The 17179-nt window shown below is 38.7% G+C and overlaps 1 non-coding gene across 1 annotated transcript; it reads right to left on the bottom strand.

Moving 5' to 3' along the window:
* Positions 1-8887: 8887 nt before the first annotated feature.
* Positions 8888-8995, bottom strand: LOC112780472 (small nucleolar RNA R71). The gene has a single exon (XR_003191305.1). It is a non-coding gene; the product is annotated as a small nucleolar RNA R71 (small nucleolar RNA).
* Positions 8996-17179: the final 8184 nt, after the last annotated feature.

Raw genomic sequence — 17179 nt, 5'->3', positions numbered from 1 at the left:
AGTCCAAGCCGACTACAACATAAATAGTCAAATCAAACTAAACTATATTGGAGAGCATCTGCACAACATGGATCCAGCATTTCCAACTTTCGATGAATTCTTCAAAAGGAGAAGTGAGATAGAAGTAAGCAATGCAATGAAGCTTGAAGATAGAGTAGAGGAGGCGATGAATAAAGCTGGGTTCTGGCGGGATCAACAGACAACAGACATGGACACAGGGAACACCAGCAACCAAGTATATGAAAGAAGAAAGAAAAAGCATGACAAATGAAAGGTGAACTTGCTCCTTGTTCATCACTACAAAGAAAAAAAAAAGCATGCATCTTATTTGTTTAAAATAGTCTTTGCATTATGTTTGTTTTCCTTAAAATAAGTAAGCTAGTCTAATTGTGTGCTTGTGTGTTTACTTTCACTTAACAAAAAAAGGCATGCTTTGTCCCCTGCAATTTCAATTCAATAAAAGAAATATTTGAATGTGAAGTAAGATAGTTCTCTGTTAGATAGAAGTACAATAAAAGTAAGTGGTGGTATGTATGTCTGATTGTATGATAGCTCACTTTTAGTGAATAAGAGAACTAGGATGTCTATTTTTAAGCAGAAAGTAGTTCACTGTCTATGAATCTCAATCAAATAAAAGTCCTTGGTTAAAAAGAAAAACAAACAGAGAAAAGAAAAAGCCAAAAATGGGCAATAGAATAAAAGAAAAAAAAAGAAACAAAGCTAGACACCAATAGCTTGAACCTTAGAATATATGCCTGTGGTGTCTTTGTACTTGGATCTGCTTGGATTATTAAGTTCTTTGGAGTGCATCAACACTTGGTGACTTGGGTTAACTAACCCGGGATCATCAGCTGAAAGTCCACTATCAAGAGCAACCTAACTACAAGGTATTTAGTAACCCAAAGAGGTGCTGGGCATCAATGTTTTAAGAAGGAATGTGAGCCAAGTGTCTATAGTGAATAATGTGTCAAGTATAAAGAAAGAAAAGAACTTGTTACACATGACACTGAACTAAAGCTTTTAGAAAAAAAAATATAAATAAATATAATAGTCAAGGACAAAGGAATAATGAGAGGTCATAGCAGTGTGTTGCTTGATGCTTGAAGGAGACTTTCTAGGCCTAAAAGTCAATAAGAAGTGAGTGTTTACATATCCACAGAAAACGCCATGAACTACCAATAATACTCTACTAGCATGAACATCCTCTTCCATTTCATTCATTCTTCTCAATAATTCTTTTCTTGCTTGGGGACAAGCAAGCTTTAAGTTTGGTGTTGTGATAACAAGTCATCTTAGCCTAGTTTCACTAGCTTTTTTCTTTTGTTTTCGATTGATTTATGCACTTTCTTGAGCCATAAGCAAGCCAATTGGGTAGATTTCCATGTTTCCTTTGATTCAATCAACCATGTATGAATTAATGCAATTTCATGAGATTTTATGCTATAATTGTCATATATTATGCAAGAATAACAAACTCATGATTTTAAGCAAAGCTTTGATGTGTTTGGTTGATTGATGATAGGTGAAAAGAGTTTTGAAGAAGGTTGAAGAAAGAAGGAAGGGCTAGGAGCAAGAGAGAACAAAAAGTTTGAGCAAAAGTTTGCCTCAAACTTTAGCTCAAACTTTTAAAAGAGTTGAAAACACTCCAGAGAAAAAAATATTGAGCAAAAGTTTGACCTCAAACTTTAGCTCAAACTTTTGGGAAAAAAGCTTAAGCAAAAGTTTGACCTCAAACTTTAGCTCAAACTTTTGGGAGAAAAGCTTGAGCCAACGTTTGCCTCAAACTTTTTGGCAAACGTTTGCATCACAAAATCAATACCCTGGAGAAAAAAAGCTTGCGCCAACGTTTGAGGTCAAACTTTTGCTCAAACGTTGGCGCCACTCTTGCACACCCTGGAGGAAAAAGCTTGCGCCAACGTTTGAGGTCAAACTTTTGCTCAAACGTTGGCGCAACACACATTTACAAGGGGGCCAACGTTTGAGCAAAAGTTTGACCCCAAACTTTGGCTCAAACGTTGGTAGCAGCAAGAATGGGGCAGCTGGTATAAAAAGCTTGAGCAAAAGTTTGACCTCAAACTTTTACTCAAACTTTTACTCAAGCTTTTATGTTTTTCAACCCGGTTCACAATGGATCTTTCTCCAACTCCAAGAGCAATCAACCAAGGCCTTTATCAACCCAATTCCATCAAGAACAATGGCCCAATTGAAGGCTTGAAGACCATTTGAAGAAAGTGTATAAATAGCTTAGGATTTAAGTTTTTGGAGAGCTTCCTTTTAGAATTTTCATAACACTTACAGTAGGGAACTTACTTTACATTTTTGAATTGTTTTCTTAGAATTCTAGAGAATTGGGGAGGAGAATTGATCTCTCTTCTTCCTGGTTCTTGTTGAGCACTCTTTACTTTTCTTGCTTGGGACCTTAGGTGGAGAATTGAAGAACTTCTGTTTCAATCTCACCTTTGGATCTTGTTTAATTTTCTGCATAATTGAATTTCCTTTTCAGTTAATTGCTTCTTCTTCTATTCTCTCTGCAATTTACATTTCCCTTGCAATTGTTCTTGCTGGATCTAGGAAGGCAGTGAGATCTAGACTTGGTTATCTAGTCTCTTGGGTCCTGAGATCTACAGCTTTAAATTTTAATTTCCCTGTTTCGTTGCTATACCAAGCTGATTTCCATTTTTGTCAAGATCCGGTTCAATTGAATCCATCTTCTACAATCCTGTTTGTTGCAATTTATTGTTCCTTGTTTAATTTCTGCAAATTCACTTCCCAATTCCCTTTACTATTCAAGCCATTTACATTTCTTGCACTTTAAGATTCTGTAATTTACATTTCTTGCAATCTAAGTTTCTGCAATTTACATTACTTGTTCTTTAAGATTCAGCTTATTTACTTTCTTTGCTCTTTAATTTTCTGCAATCTACCCTTCTCCCTTTTAATTTCATGCAATTTAGCTTCTGTCGTATACAAACCACTCAAATCAATTCTTGATTCGCTTGACTAAATCAACCACTAAACTAAAATTGCTCAATCCTTCAATCCCTGTGGGATCGACCTCACTCCCGTGAGTTTTATTACTTGATACGACCTGGTGCACTTGCCGGTTAGTTTTGTGTATTTGGAATTCGTTTTTCGTTTTCCGAAAATACGCATCATTTATGTTTTGAGGTGGTTAATTATGGGAGTCATCCATCCTTGATCCAAACCTGTTATGGCTAGGACTTTTTCTTCTTCGAAGATTGACGGGTTCTGCAGCATTTCCTGGATGAGGCTTCTATTGTTGCCCCCTGGTTTGGTGCTGGCTAGTTTTGAGAGTGCATCAGCTCGAGCATTCTATTCCCGAGATATATGGCAGACCTCATATTCCCAGAGTTGTCCGAGCTGTTCCCTGGTTTTGTCCAAGTACTTTTTCATCATGGGATCCTTGGCTTGGTAGCTGCCTGCTATTTGTGAGGTGACTACTTGTGAGTCGCTAAAGATGATAAGCTTTTGAGCTCCAACCTCCTTAGCCAGCTTCAAACCAGCTAGTAGTGCCTCATATTTGGCCTGGTTGTTTGAAGCAGGGAACCCGAATTTGAGGGAAAGTTTGATTTGGGTTCCTGGTCATTTTCTATTATCACGCCTGCGCCACTTCTAGTTTTATTTGAGGAACTGTCTACGTAGAAATTCCATTCTGTAGGAATTTCTGGGGTGTCTGTAAACTCTACAATGAAGTCGGTCAGATACTGTGATTTGATGGCTGTCCGAGCTTCATATTGAAGGTCAAATTCAGATAATTCGACTGCCCATTGCAAGATTTTTCCTGCTAAATCTATTTTCTGTAGAATGCCTTTTATGGGCTGGTTGGTCCGAAGCCTGATGATGTGGACTTGGAAATATGGGCGAAGTCGTCGAGATGTTAGTATGAGAGCATAAGTGAATTTTTCTATTTTTTGGTAGTTCAGTTCGGACCCTTGTAGTGATTTGCTGATGAAGTATATAGGTTGTTGTCCACTATCGTCTTCTCGGACTAGTGCTGAGGATACTACTCGATTTCCTACTACAAGGTACAATACGAGTGCTTCCCCTTCCCGTGGTTGAGTTAAAATAGGTGGTTGTCCCAGGAACCTTTTGAAATCTTGGAAGGCCTGCTCGCACTCCGTTGTCCATTCAAACCTCTTTCCATTCCTTAGAGTGGCGTAGAAGGGGAGAGATCTTATTGCTGATCCAGCTAGGAATCTGGACAAGGATGCCAATCTTCCATTGAGTTGTTGTAACTCTTTGACACAAGTCAGACTTTTCATGTTGAGTATGGCCCAGCATTTATCTGGATTTGCTTTGATTCCTCTTTGTGTAAGCATAAAACCCAAGGATTTGCCAGCTTCTACTGCGAAGGTGCATTTTGTAGGGTTAAGTCACGTGCCATGCCTTCTTATAGTGTCGAATACTTGGGTGAGGTCAGATAGTAACGACTCTTCACTTTGTGTCTTTATTAACATGTCGTCTACGTAGACTTCCATGACTTTCCCGATGTGGTCTGTGAAAACCTTATTCATTAATCTTTGATAAGTGGCTCCTGTGTTTTTGAGTTCGAACGGCATGACAATGTAGCAGTAGTTTGCTTTCGGGGTTTTTGAGGTTTTTTCTTGATCAGGTGGGTACATCAGGATTTGATTTTATCCCGAATAGGCATTGATGAGAGGATAATTTATACGCTTTTTGGCTTTGTTTTTACATAATTTTTAGTATAATTTAGTTAGTTTTTAATGTATTTTTATTAGTTTTTAAATAAAAATCACATTTCTGGACTTTACTATGAAGGAAGACCTCTACACATGAAAGCTTCAATGCTCAGCCCAAGCACACACCAAGTGGGCCCGGAAGTGAATTTCTGCATCATTTACTCATTTATGTAAACCCTAGTTACTAGTTTAGTATAAAAACTACTTTTAGTAATTTATTTCACATCTCTGGAACACATTATGTAACTTTTACGTTCTGAGACCTCCATGGGAGGCTGGCCACTCGGCCATGTCTACCCTATTTTCACTTATGTATTTTCAACGGTAGAGTTTCTACACACCATAGATTAAGGTGTGGAGCTCTGCTGTTCCTCATGAATTAATGCAAATTACTATTGTTTTTCTATTCAACTCAAGCCTATTTCTTCTCTAAGATATTCATTTTCATACAAGAACATGATGAATGTGATGATTATGTGATGCTCATCACCATTCTCACTTATGAACGCGTGCCTGACAAACACTTCCATTCTACATGAAAGCAAGCTTGAATGCATATCTCTTAGCCTCCTGATCTATGATCAGAGTCTTCGTGGTATAGGCTAGAATTATTGGCGGCCATTCTTGAGATCCGGAAAGTCTAAACCTTGTCTGTGGTATTCCAAGTTGGATCTGGGAAGGGATGGCTTTGATGAGCTTCAAACTCGCGAGTGCTGGGCGTAGTGACAGACGTAAAAGGATTACTGAATCCTATTCTAGCATGATCAAGAACCAACAGATGATTAGCCTTGCGGTGACAGTGCATTTGGACCATTTTCACTGAGAGGACGGGATGTAGCCATTGACAACGGTGATGCCCGATATACAGCATGCCATGGAAAGGAGTATGAATGATCCGATGAAAGCAGTAGGAAAGCAGAGGTTCAGAAGTAATAAAAGCATCTCCATATGCTTATCTGAAATTCTCACCAATGAATTACATAAGTATTTCTATCCTATTTTATATTTTATTTATCTTTTAACTATTAAAACTCTATAACCATTTGAATCCGCCTGACTGAGATTTACAAGGTGACCATAGCTTGCTTCAAGCCGACAATCTCTGTGGGATCGACCCCTTACTCACGTAAGGTTTATTACTTGGACGACCCAGTGCACTTGCTGGTTAGTTGTGCGAAGTTGTGATAAAGAACTAAGATTATGAACGTGTATATAAAGTTTTTGGTGCCGTTACTGTTCATACTCTGGGTCGAGCTATCCGACCTGGGATGATTGAAGATAAAGCGACTGACCTCTTCAGGTCAGACTATCCGACCTCTTCTCAGAAGAGCTCGGCCAAGTCAACAAGAGAGCCCAGTAAAAGGCCCAAATAGAGGAACACAACCCAAATCCTAAGGCGGCTTAAGCCTATAGAAATGAGGGTGGTTCCAATGAAAGATACGCTGACCTCAACTCTAAAGATAAAGATAAGATAAGAAAACTAACTTATCTTATCCAATGAAGGTCACATCTCAAACACTATAAATACGCTGGAGCACCCAGGTATAACTCATACTCTGATTCTACTAAAAAACCTGCTTAATACCCGTGCTAACTTAAGCATCGGAGTCTCTTGCAGGTACCCCCCACCCTCCGGTGACCAAGGATCAGAAGTGTAGCCAGTCCAGCAAGTCGGACATCACGCACCATCTCCGACCAGTACTGAAGATCTCATCCGAGATCGACCTACAGTTTCAGGTAACCCTCGGAACAGTTTCCAAGGAATGAACGATCACGATTTCGTGCACCAAGTTTTTAGCGCCGTTGCCGGGGATTGTTCGAGTCTGGACAACTGACGGTTCATCTTGTTGCTCAGATTAGGTAATTTTATTTTAATTTTATTATTTTTATTTTTATTTTCGAAAAATTTTCAAAAAAAATTATTTTAAAATTTATTCTATGTTCTTCAGAATTTTTAAGAATGAATTCTAGAGTTTCATGATGATCTGTTGCAGTCTGGCTGGCTGTAAAGCCATATCTAATCATTTGGACTGAGGCTTCCTCTTCGCATACTTGAACTATGTATGCTGAAGCTTGGCTGGCCATTGGCCATGTCTAGTATTTTAGACCGGAGCTTTCACTGAAAGCTTAGCTGGCTTGTAAGCCATGTCTAATTCCTGGACTGGAGCTTTAGACTAACATTGCATGATTCCTGGAATTTTCATTAAAAATTTTGAAATCCTTATTTTTCTTTTCCAATTAATTTTCGAAAAATTCAAAAAAAAATTTAATAAAATCATAAAAACCAAACTTTGATGTTTCTTGTTTGAATCTAGTGTCAAGTTTTGAGTTTGGTGTCTATTGCATGTTTGTAATTTTTTTCTTAATTTTCGCAAATTCATCATATGTTCTTCATGATCTTCAAGTTGTTCTTAATGATCTTCTTTGTTTGATCTTTGCAATTTCTTGTTGTGCATCTTTTCTTGTTTCTCATATGCATTTTCAATTTGATTGTGTCTCAACATTAAAAATTTCTAAGTTTTGTATCTTGCATGTTTTTCTTTTCTTAAAAATTTTCAAAAATAAGTTCTTGGTGTTCATCTTGACATTCAAAGTGTTCTTGGTGTTCATCTTGACATTCAAAGTGTTCTTGCATGCATTAGTTGTTTTGATTCATAATTTCTATGTTTTGTTTCAATTTAGGGTTTTTCTCTCTCTTTATTAAAAATTCAAAAATCAAAAAATATCTTTCCCTTTTTCTCTCATAAATTTTCAAAAATTTGGTTTGATTTAGTCAAAAGGTTTTTAAATTTAATTGTTTCTTATGAGTCAAATCAAATTTTCGATTTAAAAATTCTATCTTTTCAAATCTTTTTTCAAAAATCAAATCTCTTTCATTTCTTCTTTTATAATTTCGAAATTTTCAAAATTATTTTCAAAATCTTTTTCTTATGTCTATTTCATATTTTCGAAATCAATGCTAACAATTAATGTGATTGATTCAAAAATTTTTAGTTTGTTACTTGCCTAGTAAGAAAGGTTCAATCTTTTTACTCTAGAATCACATCTTTTTAGTTTCTTGTTAGTCAAGTAATCAACTTTAATTTCAAAAATCAAATCTTTTTAAATTTCTTTTTCAAATCTTTTTCAAATTAAATTTCAATCACATCTTTTTCAAAATTAATTTCAAAATCTTTTCTAACTTCTTATCTTTTCAAATTTGATTTTCAAATCTTTTTCAATTAACTACTTGAATTTTTTATTTTAAAAGTTTTCTATTTTAATCATATCTTTTTCAAAACTACCTAACTAATTTTCTCTCTCTAATTTTCGAAAACTCTTCCCCACTTTTTCAAAATTCCTTTTTAATTAACTATTTGTTTTAAATTCTAATTTAATTTAATTTTATTTTTCTTTTTAAATTTCGAATTATAACTAATAGTCAAAATAAAAACAAAAATTTTTTATTTATTTTATTTAATTTTTGAATTCTTCCCCCTCTCATCTCTTTCTATTTATTTAATTATCTACTAACACCCCTCTTCCATTCAAAAATTCGAACCCATTCTTCTCCTTTGTGTTCAAATTCTTATCCTCTCTTCTTCTATTCTTCTCTTTTTCTTCTTTTTTGTTCTCTTCTTTTTTATATGAGCAGGAACAGGGATAAACACATTCTTATTGAAGCTGATCCTGAACCTGAAAGGACCCTTAAGAGGAAACTAAGAGAAGCTAAAGCACAACCCTCTAGAGAGGACCGGACAGAAATTTTTGAAAAAAAAAGAGACATGGCCGAACCTAATAACAATGGTGGAGATGCAAGAAAGATGCTTGGTGACTTTATTGCACCTTCGTCTAAATTCTATGGAAGAAGCATCTCAATTCCTGCAATTGGAGCAAACAATTTTGAGCTTAAGCCTCAATTGGTTTCTCTAATGCAGTAGAATTGTAAGTTTCATGGACTTCCAATGGAAGATCCTTATCAGTTTTTAGCTGAATTCTTGCAAATCTGTGACACTGTCAAGAACAATGGAGTTGATCCCGAGGTCTACAGGCTTATGCTTTTCCCTTTTGCTGTAAGAGACAGAGCTAGAATATGGTTGGACTCTCAACCTAAAGATAGCCTGAACTCTTGGGATAAGCTGGTCACGACTTTCTTAGCCAAGTTCTTTCCTCCTCAAAAGCTTAGCAAGCTTAGAGTGGATGTTCAAACTTTCAAACAGAAAGAAGGTGAATCCCTCTATGAAGCTTGGGAAAGATACAAGCAACTGACCAAAAAGTGTCCTTCTGACATGCTTTCAAAATGGACCATCCTGGATATATTCTATGATGGTCTGTCTGAATTATCAAAGATGTCATTGGACCATTCTGCAGGTGGATTCATTCACCTAAAGAAAATGCCTGCAGAAGCTCAGGAACTCATTGACATGGTTGCAAATAACCAGTTCATGTATACTTCTGAAAGGAATTCTGTGAGTAATGGGACGCCTCAGAGGAAGGGAGTTCTTGAAATTGATACTCTAAATGCCATATTGGCTCAGAATAAAATATTGACTCAGAAAGTCAATATGATTTCTCAGAGTCTGAATGGATTGCAAGCTGCATCCAACAGTACTAAAGAAGCATCTTCTGAAGAAGAAGCTTATGATCCTGAGAACCCTGCAATCATAGAGGTGAATTACATGGGAGAACCCTATGGAAACACCTATAATCCCTCATGGAGAAATCATCCAAATTTCTCATGGAAGGATCAACAAAAGCCTCAACAAGGCTTTAATAATGGTGGAAGAAACAGGTTTAACAATAGCAAGCCTTTTCCATCATCCTTTCAGCAACAGAGAGAGAATTCTGAGCAGAATCCATCTAGCTTAGCAAATATAGTCTCTGATCTATCTAAGGCCACTCTAAGTTTCATGAATGAAACAAGGTCCTCCATTAGAAATTTGGAGGCACAAGTGGGCTAGCTGAGTAAAAGAGTCACTGAAACTCCTCCTAGTACTCTCCCAAGCAATACGGAAGAGAATCCAAAAAGAGAGTGAAAGGCCATAACCTTACATGGTGTGGCTGAACCCAGAGAGGAGGAGAATGACGTGAATCCTAGTGAGGAAGACCTCCTGGGACGTTCACTGACCAATAAGGAGTTTCCCTTTGAGGAACCAAAGGAATCTGAGACTCATCTAGAGACCATAGAGATTCCATTGAACCTCCTTTTACCATTCATGAGCTCTGATGACTATTCTTCCTCTGAAGAGGATGAAGACATCATCGAAGAGTAGGTTGCTAAATATCTACGAGCCATCATGAAGTTGAATGCCAGTTTATTTGGTAATGATACTTGGGAGGATGAACCCCCCTTGTTCACCAATGAACTAAGTGCATTGATAAGGCAGACATTGCCTCAGAAGAAACCGGATCCCAGAAAGTTTTTCATAACTTGTACCATAGGCACCATGACCTTTGAGAAGGCTCTGTGTGACCTTGGGTCAGGGATAAACCTCATGCCACTCTCTGTAATAGAGAAACTGGGAATCTATGAGGTACAAGCTGCAAGAATCTAACTAGAGATGGCAGACAAATCAATGAAATAGGCTTATGGATTAGTAGAGGACTTGTTAGTAGAGGTTGAAGGCCTTTACATCCCTACTGATTTCATAATCCTAGACACTGGGAAGGATGAGGATGAATCCATCATCCTTGGAAGACCCTTCCTAGCCACAGCAAAAGCTGTGATTGATGTGGACAGAGGAGAGTTGGTCCTTCAACTGAATGAGGGCTACCTTGTATTTAAGACTCAAGGTTCTCCTTCTGTAACCATGGAGAGGAAGCATGAAAAGCTTCTCTCACTGCAGAGTCAACTAAAGCCCCCACAGTCAAACTTTAAGTTTGGTGTTGGGAGGCCACAGCCAAACTCTAAGTTTAGTGTTGGGAGGCCACAACCAAACTCTAAGTTTGGTGTTGAACCCCCACATTCAAACTCTAAGTTTGGTGTTGGGAGGTCCCAACAATGCTCTGAACATCTGTGAGACTCCATGAGAGCTCACTGTCAAGCTATTGACCTTAAAGAAGCGCTTGTTGAGAGGCAACCCAATGTTATTTAATTATATCTATTTATTTTCCATTGCTATTTTATGTTTTCTTTAGGTTGATGATCATGTGAAGTCACAAAAACTACTGAAAAATCAAAAACAGAATGAGAAACAGCATTAAAAATAGCTCACCCTGGAGGAAGAATTTACTGGCATTTAAACGCCAGTAACAAGTATCAAACTGGCATTTAACACCAGAAAGAAGCATCAAGCTGGCGTTAAACACCAGAAACAAGCACCAGACTGGCGTTTAACGCCAGAACAGAGCATGAAATTGGCGTTAAACGCCAGAAACAAGTAGCAAGCTGGCGTTTAACGCCAGACATGCATTCTAAGGGCGTTTTACATGCCTAAATGGAGCAAGGATGTTAAGTCCTTGACCCCTCTAGATCTGTGGACCGCACAGGATCCCCAACTACCCCACCTCTTCTTCTTTCCTCTTCACACCTTTTCATAACTCTCTTCCCCAAATAACCTTCACCAATTACCTCCATACCTCTTCCCTAAATACCCTTAACCACTCACTTCCATCCACTCTTCCCCATAAACCCCACCTACCTCCAAAATTCAAATTCTTTTCCCTCCCAAATCCAACCCTAATGGCCGAAACCTACCCTCCCCCCTACCCCTATATAAACCCCTCAACACTACTCCATTTTCACACATTACAACCACCACTTCTCCCCCTTGGCCGAATACACTCTCTCCCTCCATCTCCTCCATTTTCTTCTTCTTCTACTACTTTCTTTCTTCTTTTGCTCAAGGACGAGCAAACTTTTTAAGTTTGGTGTGGTAAAAGCATTGCTTTTTTTTTTTCATAACCATCAATGGCACCTAAGGCTAGAGAAACCTCAAGAAAGAGGAAAGGGAAAGCAATTGCTTCCACCTCTGAGTCATGGGAGATGGAAAGATTCATCTCAAAGGTCCATCAAGACCACTTCTATGAAGTTGTGGCCAAGAAAAAGGTGATCCCTGAGGTCCCTTTTAAGCTCAAAAAGTTGGACCAAGTCCTCATGGACATATGTATGGAAGGAGCTCAATGGAAAGTTGACTCAAGAGGCAAGCCGGTTTAATTGAGAAGACCAGACATTAAGCCTGTAGCTAGAGGATGGTTAGAGTTCATTCAACGCTCAATTATTTCTACTACCAACCGGTCTAAAGTTACTGTAGACCGGGGCATCATGATCCATAGTATCATGATTGGGGAGGAAGTGGAAGTTCATGAGATTATACCTCAAGAAATCTACAAGGTGGCTAACAAGTCATCCACTTTGGCAAGGTTAGCCTTTCCTCACCACATTTGCCACTTCTGCAATTCGGCTGGCATTGACATAGAGGGAGATATCCTCATTGATGAGGACAAGCCCATCACTAAGAAAAGGATGGAGCAAACAAGAGATCATGGACCTCAACAAGAGTATGAGGAAATTCCTCACCATGAAATCCCTGAGATGCCTTAAGGGATGCACTTTCCTCCAAAAAACTATTGGGAGCAAATCAACACCTCCCTAGGAGAATTAAGTTCCAACATGGGACAACTAAGGATGGAACACCAAGAGCACTCCATCATTCTCCATGAGATTAGAGAAGATCAAAGAGCTATGAGGGAGGAGCAACAAAGACAAGGAAGAGACATAGAGGAGCTCAAGAACACCATTGGTTCTTCAAGAGGAAGAAGACACCACCCTCACTAAGGTGGACCTGTTCCTTTATCTCTTTGTCTATTTATTTTCTCTGTTTTTTGTTTCTTATGCCTTATGCTTTAATTATGTTTGTGTCTTATTACATGATCATTAGTGTCTAAGTGTCTATGTCTTAAAGATATGAATGTCCTATGAATCCATCACCTCTCTTAAATGAAAAATACTTTTAATCACAAAAGAACAAGAAGTACTTGATTTCGAATTCATCCTTGAAATTAGTTTAATTATTTTTGATGTGGTGACAATACTTTTTGTTTTCTGAATGAATGCTTGAACAGTGCATATGTCTTTTGAATTAGTTATTTATGAATGTTAAAATTATTGGCTCTTGAAGAATAATGAAAAAGGAGAAATGTTATTTGATAATCTGAAAAATCATATGATTGATTCTTGAAGCAAGAAAAAGCAGTGAATACAAAAGCTTGCGAAAAAAATAAAATAAAATAAAATAAAAGAAAGAAAAAGAAAAAACAAGCAGAAAAAGCCAAGAGCTCTTTAAACCAAAAGGTAAGAGCAAAAAGCCAGTAACCCTTTAAACCTAAAGGGAAGGGTAATAAAAAGGATCCAAGGCTTTGAGCATCAGTGGATAGGAGGGCCCAAAGGAATAAAATCCTGGCCTAAGCGGCTAAACCAAGCTGTCCCTAACCATGTGCTGATGGCGTGAAGGTGTCAAGCCAAAAGCTTGAGACTGAGCGGTTAAAGTCAAGGTCCAAAGCAAAAAAAAGAGTCTGCTTAAGAACCCTGGACACCTCTAACTGGGGACTCTAGCAAAGCTGAGTCACAATCTGAAAAGGTTCACCCAGTTATGTGTCTGTGGCATTTATGTATCCGGTGGTAATACTGGAAAACAAAGTGCTTAGGGCCACGGCCAAGACTCATAAAGTAGCTGTGTTCAAGAATCAACAAACTGAACTAGGAAAATCAATAACACTATCTAAATTCTAAGTTCCTATAGATGCCAATCATTCTGAACTTCAATGGATTAAGTGAGATGCGAAAACTACTCAGAGGCAAAAAGCCACTAGTCCCGCTCAGATGCCCTATTCTGGCGTTAAACGCCAGAAACAAGTTGCAAAGCAAAGTTAAACGCAAGAAACAAGTTACAAACTGGCATTCAACTCCAAGGAAGACCTCTACACATGAAAGCTTCAATGCTCAGCCCATGCACATACCAAGTGGGCCCGAAAGTGGATTTCTGCATCATTTACTCATTTCTGTAAACCCTAGTTACTAGTTTAGTATAAAAACTACTTTTGCTGATTTATTTCACATCTCTGGAACACATTATGTAACTTTTACGTTCTGAGACCTCCATGGGAGGCTGACCACTCAGCCATGTCTACCCTATTTTCACTTATGTATTTTCAACGGTAGAGTTTCTACACACCATAGATTAAGGTGTGGAGCTCTGCTGTTCCTCATGAATTAATGCAAAGTACTATTATTTTTCTATTCAACTCAAGCCTATTTCTTCTCTAAGATATTCATTCGCACACAAGAACATGATGAATGTGATGATTATGTGACGCTCATCACCATTCTCACTTATGAACGCGTGCCTGACAAACACTTCCGTTCTATATGAAAGCAAGCTTGAATGCATATCTCTTAGCCTTCTGATCTATGATCAGAGTCTTCGTGGTATAGGCTATAATTATTGGTGGCCATTCTTGAGATCCAGAAAGTCTAAAGCTTGTCTTTGGTATTTCGAGTAGGATCTGGGAAGGGATGGCTGTGATGAGCTTCAAACTCGCGAGTGCTAGGCGTAGTGACAGACGCAAAAGAATTACTGAATCCTATTCTAGCATGATCGAAAACCAACAGATGATTAGTCGTGCGGTGACAGCGCATTTGGACCATTTTCACTGAGAGGACGGGATGTAGCCATTGACAATGGTGATACCCAATATACAGCTTGCCATGGAAAGGAGTATGAATGATCGGATGAAAGCAGTAGAAAAGCCGAGGTTCAGAAGGAATAAAAGCATCTCCATACGCTTATCTGAAATTCTCACCAATGAATTACATAAGTATTTCTATCCTATTTTATATTTTATTTATCTTTTAACTATTAAAACTCTATAACCATTTGAATCTGCCTGACTGAGATTTACAAGGTGACCATAGCTTGCTTCAAGCCGACAATCTTCGTGGGATCGACCCTTACTCACGTAAGGTTTATTACTTGGACGACCCAGTGCACTTGCTGGTTAGTTGTGCGAAGTTGTGACAAAGAACTAAGATTATGAACGTGCGTATAAAGTTTTTGGCGCCGTTACAAAGGAATGAACGATCACGATTTCATGCACCAGGTGTCCATAAATGAGAGGTATTTGTATCCGAAGGAGGCTTCCACCATAGCATCGATACTTGGGAGTGGATATGGATCTTTTGGTCAGGCTTTGTTGAGATCGGTGTAGTCGGTGCACATCCGCCACTTCCCATTTGATTTTTTCACCAAGACGACGTTAGCTAGCCATAGTGGGTACTTGACTTCTCTTATGAATCCTGCCTCTAATAGAGCTTGTACCTACTCTTCCACAGCTCGTGATCATTCTGGTCTGAGCTTTCTACGTCTCTGCTGTATTGGCCGAGATCTTGGGTAAACTGCCAACTTGTGGCACATTAACTTGGGGTCTATGCCCGGCATGTCTACGGCCTTCCATGCAAAGAGGTCGACATTGTCTCTTAAGAACTGTATAAGGGACTCCTTCACGTCTCCTTTTAGGATTGTGCCAATATTAGTTGTTTTTTCTGAAGTATCTCTGATTTGGACTTTTTCTGTCTCGCCTTCAGGTTATGGACGAAATTCTTCCCGCCCTCGAACTCTCCTGAGTTCAATGGTGTGGATTTCTTCTCCTTTGTCCCTGAAGTTCAGACTTTCGTTATAACAGCGGCGTGCTGTCTTCTGATCTGCTCTTATGGTAGCGATCCCTTCTGTGGTTGGGAACTTCATGCACAGATGGGGAGTCGAGACTACTGCTCCAAGTTGATTTAGCATTGTCCGACCTACAGGGCATTGTAAGTTGTACTTACGTTGACCACGATGTAGTCTATGTTGAGTGTCCTTGACCGATTTCCTTTTCCAAAGGTGGTGTGCAAGGAGATGTATCCAAGTGGTTTGATTGGAGTGTCTCCCAGCCCGAATAGGCTGTTTGGATATGTGGTGCACGAAATCGTGACTATTCATTCCTTGGTAACGGCGCCAGAAACTAAATACGCATGTTCATAATCTTAGTTCTTTTTCACAACTACGCACAACTAACCAGCAAGTGCAATGGGTCGTCCAAGTAATAAACCTTACGTGAGTAAGGGTCGATCCCACGAAGATTGTCGGCTTGAAGCAAGCAATGGTCATCTTGCAAATCTCAGTCAAGCAGATTCAAATGGTTTGGGATTTAAGATAATTGAATTATAAATAAAATATAGAATAGGATAGAGATACTTATGTAATTCATTGATGAGAGTTTCAGATAAGCGTATGAAGATGCTTTGCTCCCTCCAAATCTCTGCTTTCCTACTGTCTTCATCCAATCATTCATACTCCTTTCCATGGCAAGCTGTATGTTGGGCATCACCGTTATCAACGGCTACTTCTCGTCCTCTCAGTGAAAATGGTCCAAATGCGCTGTCACTGCATGGCTAATCATATGTCGGTTCTCGATCATGTTGGAATAGGATCCATTGATCTTTTTGTGTCTGTCACACGCCCAACAATCGTGAGTTTGAAGCTCGTCAAAGTCATCCCTTCCCAGATCCTACTCAAAATACCACAGACAAGGTTTAGACTTTCTAGATCTCAGGAATGGCCGCCAATAATTCTAGTCTATACCACGAAGACTCTGATCGTGAACCAGGAGGCTAAGAGATATGCACTCAAGCTTGTTTTCTTGTAGAACGGAAGTGTTTGTCAAGCATGCGTTCATAAGTGAGAATGGTGATGAGTGTCACATAATCATCACATTCATCATGTTCTTGTGTGCGAATGAATATCTTAGAATAAGAATAAGCTTGAATTGAATAGAAAAATAATAGTACTTTGCATTAATTCATGAGGAACAGCAGAGCTCCACACCTTAATCTATGGTGTGTAGAAATTCTACCGTTGAAAATACATAAGTGAAGGAGATCAAGGCGTGGCCGAATGGCCAGCCCCCCTAAACGTGATCTCTGAACATAAAATTATTCAAAAGATGATCAAAAGATGTGAAATAAATCACTAAAAGTAGTTTTTATACTAAACTAGTAGCTAGGGTTACATAAGATAAGTAAATGTTGCAAAAATCCACTTCCGGGCCCACTTGGTGTGTGCTTGGGCTGATCATTGAGCTTTCATGCGTAGAGACTCTTTTTGGAGTTAAACGCCAGTTTGTAGCCTGTTTCTAGCGTTTAACTCCAGAATAGGGCAGGGAGTTGGCGTTTGAGCGCCGGTTTGCGTCATCAAAACTCGTGCAAAATATAGACTATTATATATTGCTGGAAAGCCCTAGATGTCTAATTTCCAACGCAATTGAGAGCGTTCTAATTGGGTTCCTGTAGCTCCAGAAAATCCATTTCGAGTGCAGGGAGGTCAGAATCCAATAGCATCTGCAATCCTTCTTCAGCCTCTGAATCAGATTTTTGCTCAAGTCCCTCAATTTCAGCCAGAAAATACATGAAATCACAGAAAAATACACAAACTCATAGTAAAAAT

This window comes from Arachis hypogaea, chromosome 19 (assembly GCF_003086295.3).
Source record: "Arachis hypogaea cultivar Tifrunner chromosome 19, arahy.Tifrunner.gnm2.J5K5, whole genome shotgun sequence".
Classification (NCBI taxonomy): Eukaryota; Viridiplantae; Streptophyta; class Magnoliopsida; order Fabales; family Fabaceae; genus Arachis; species Arachis hypogaea.
Note: the sequence above shows the minus strand (reverse complement) of the source record. Positions and strands in the feature narration are given on the sequence as shown.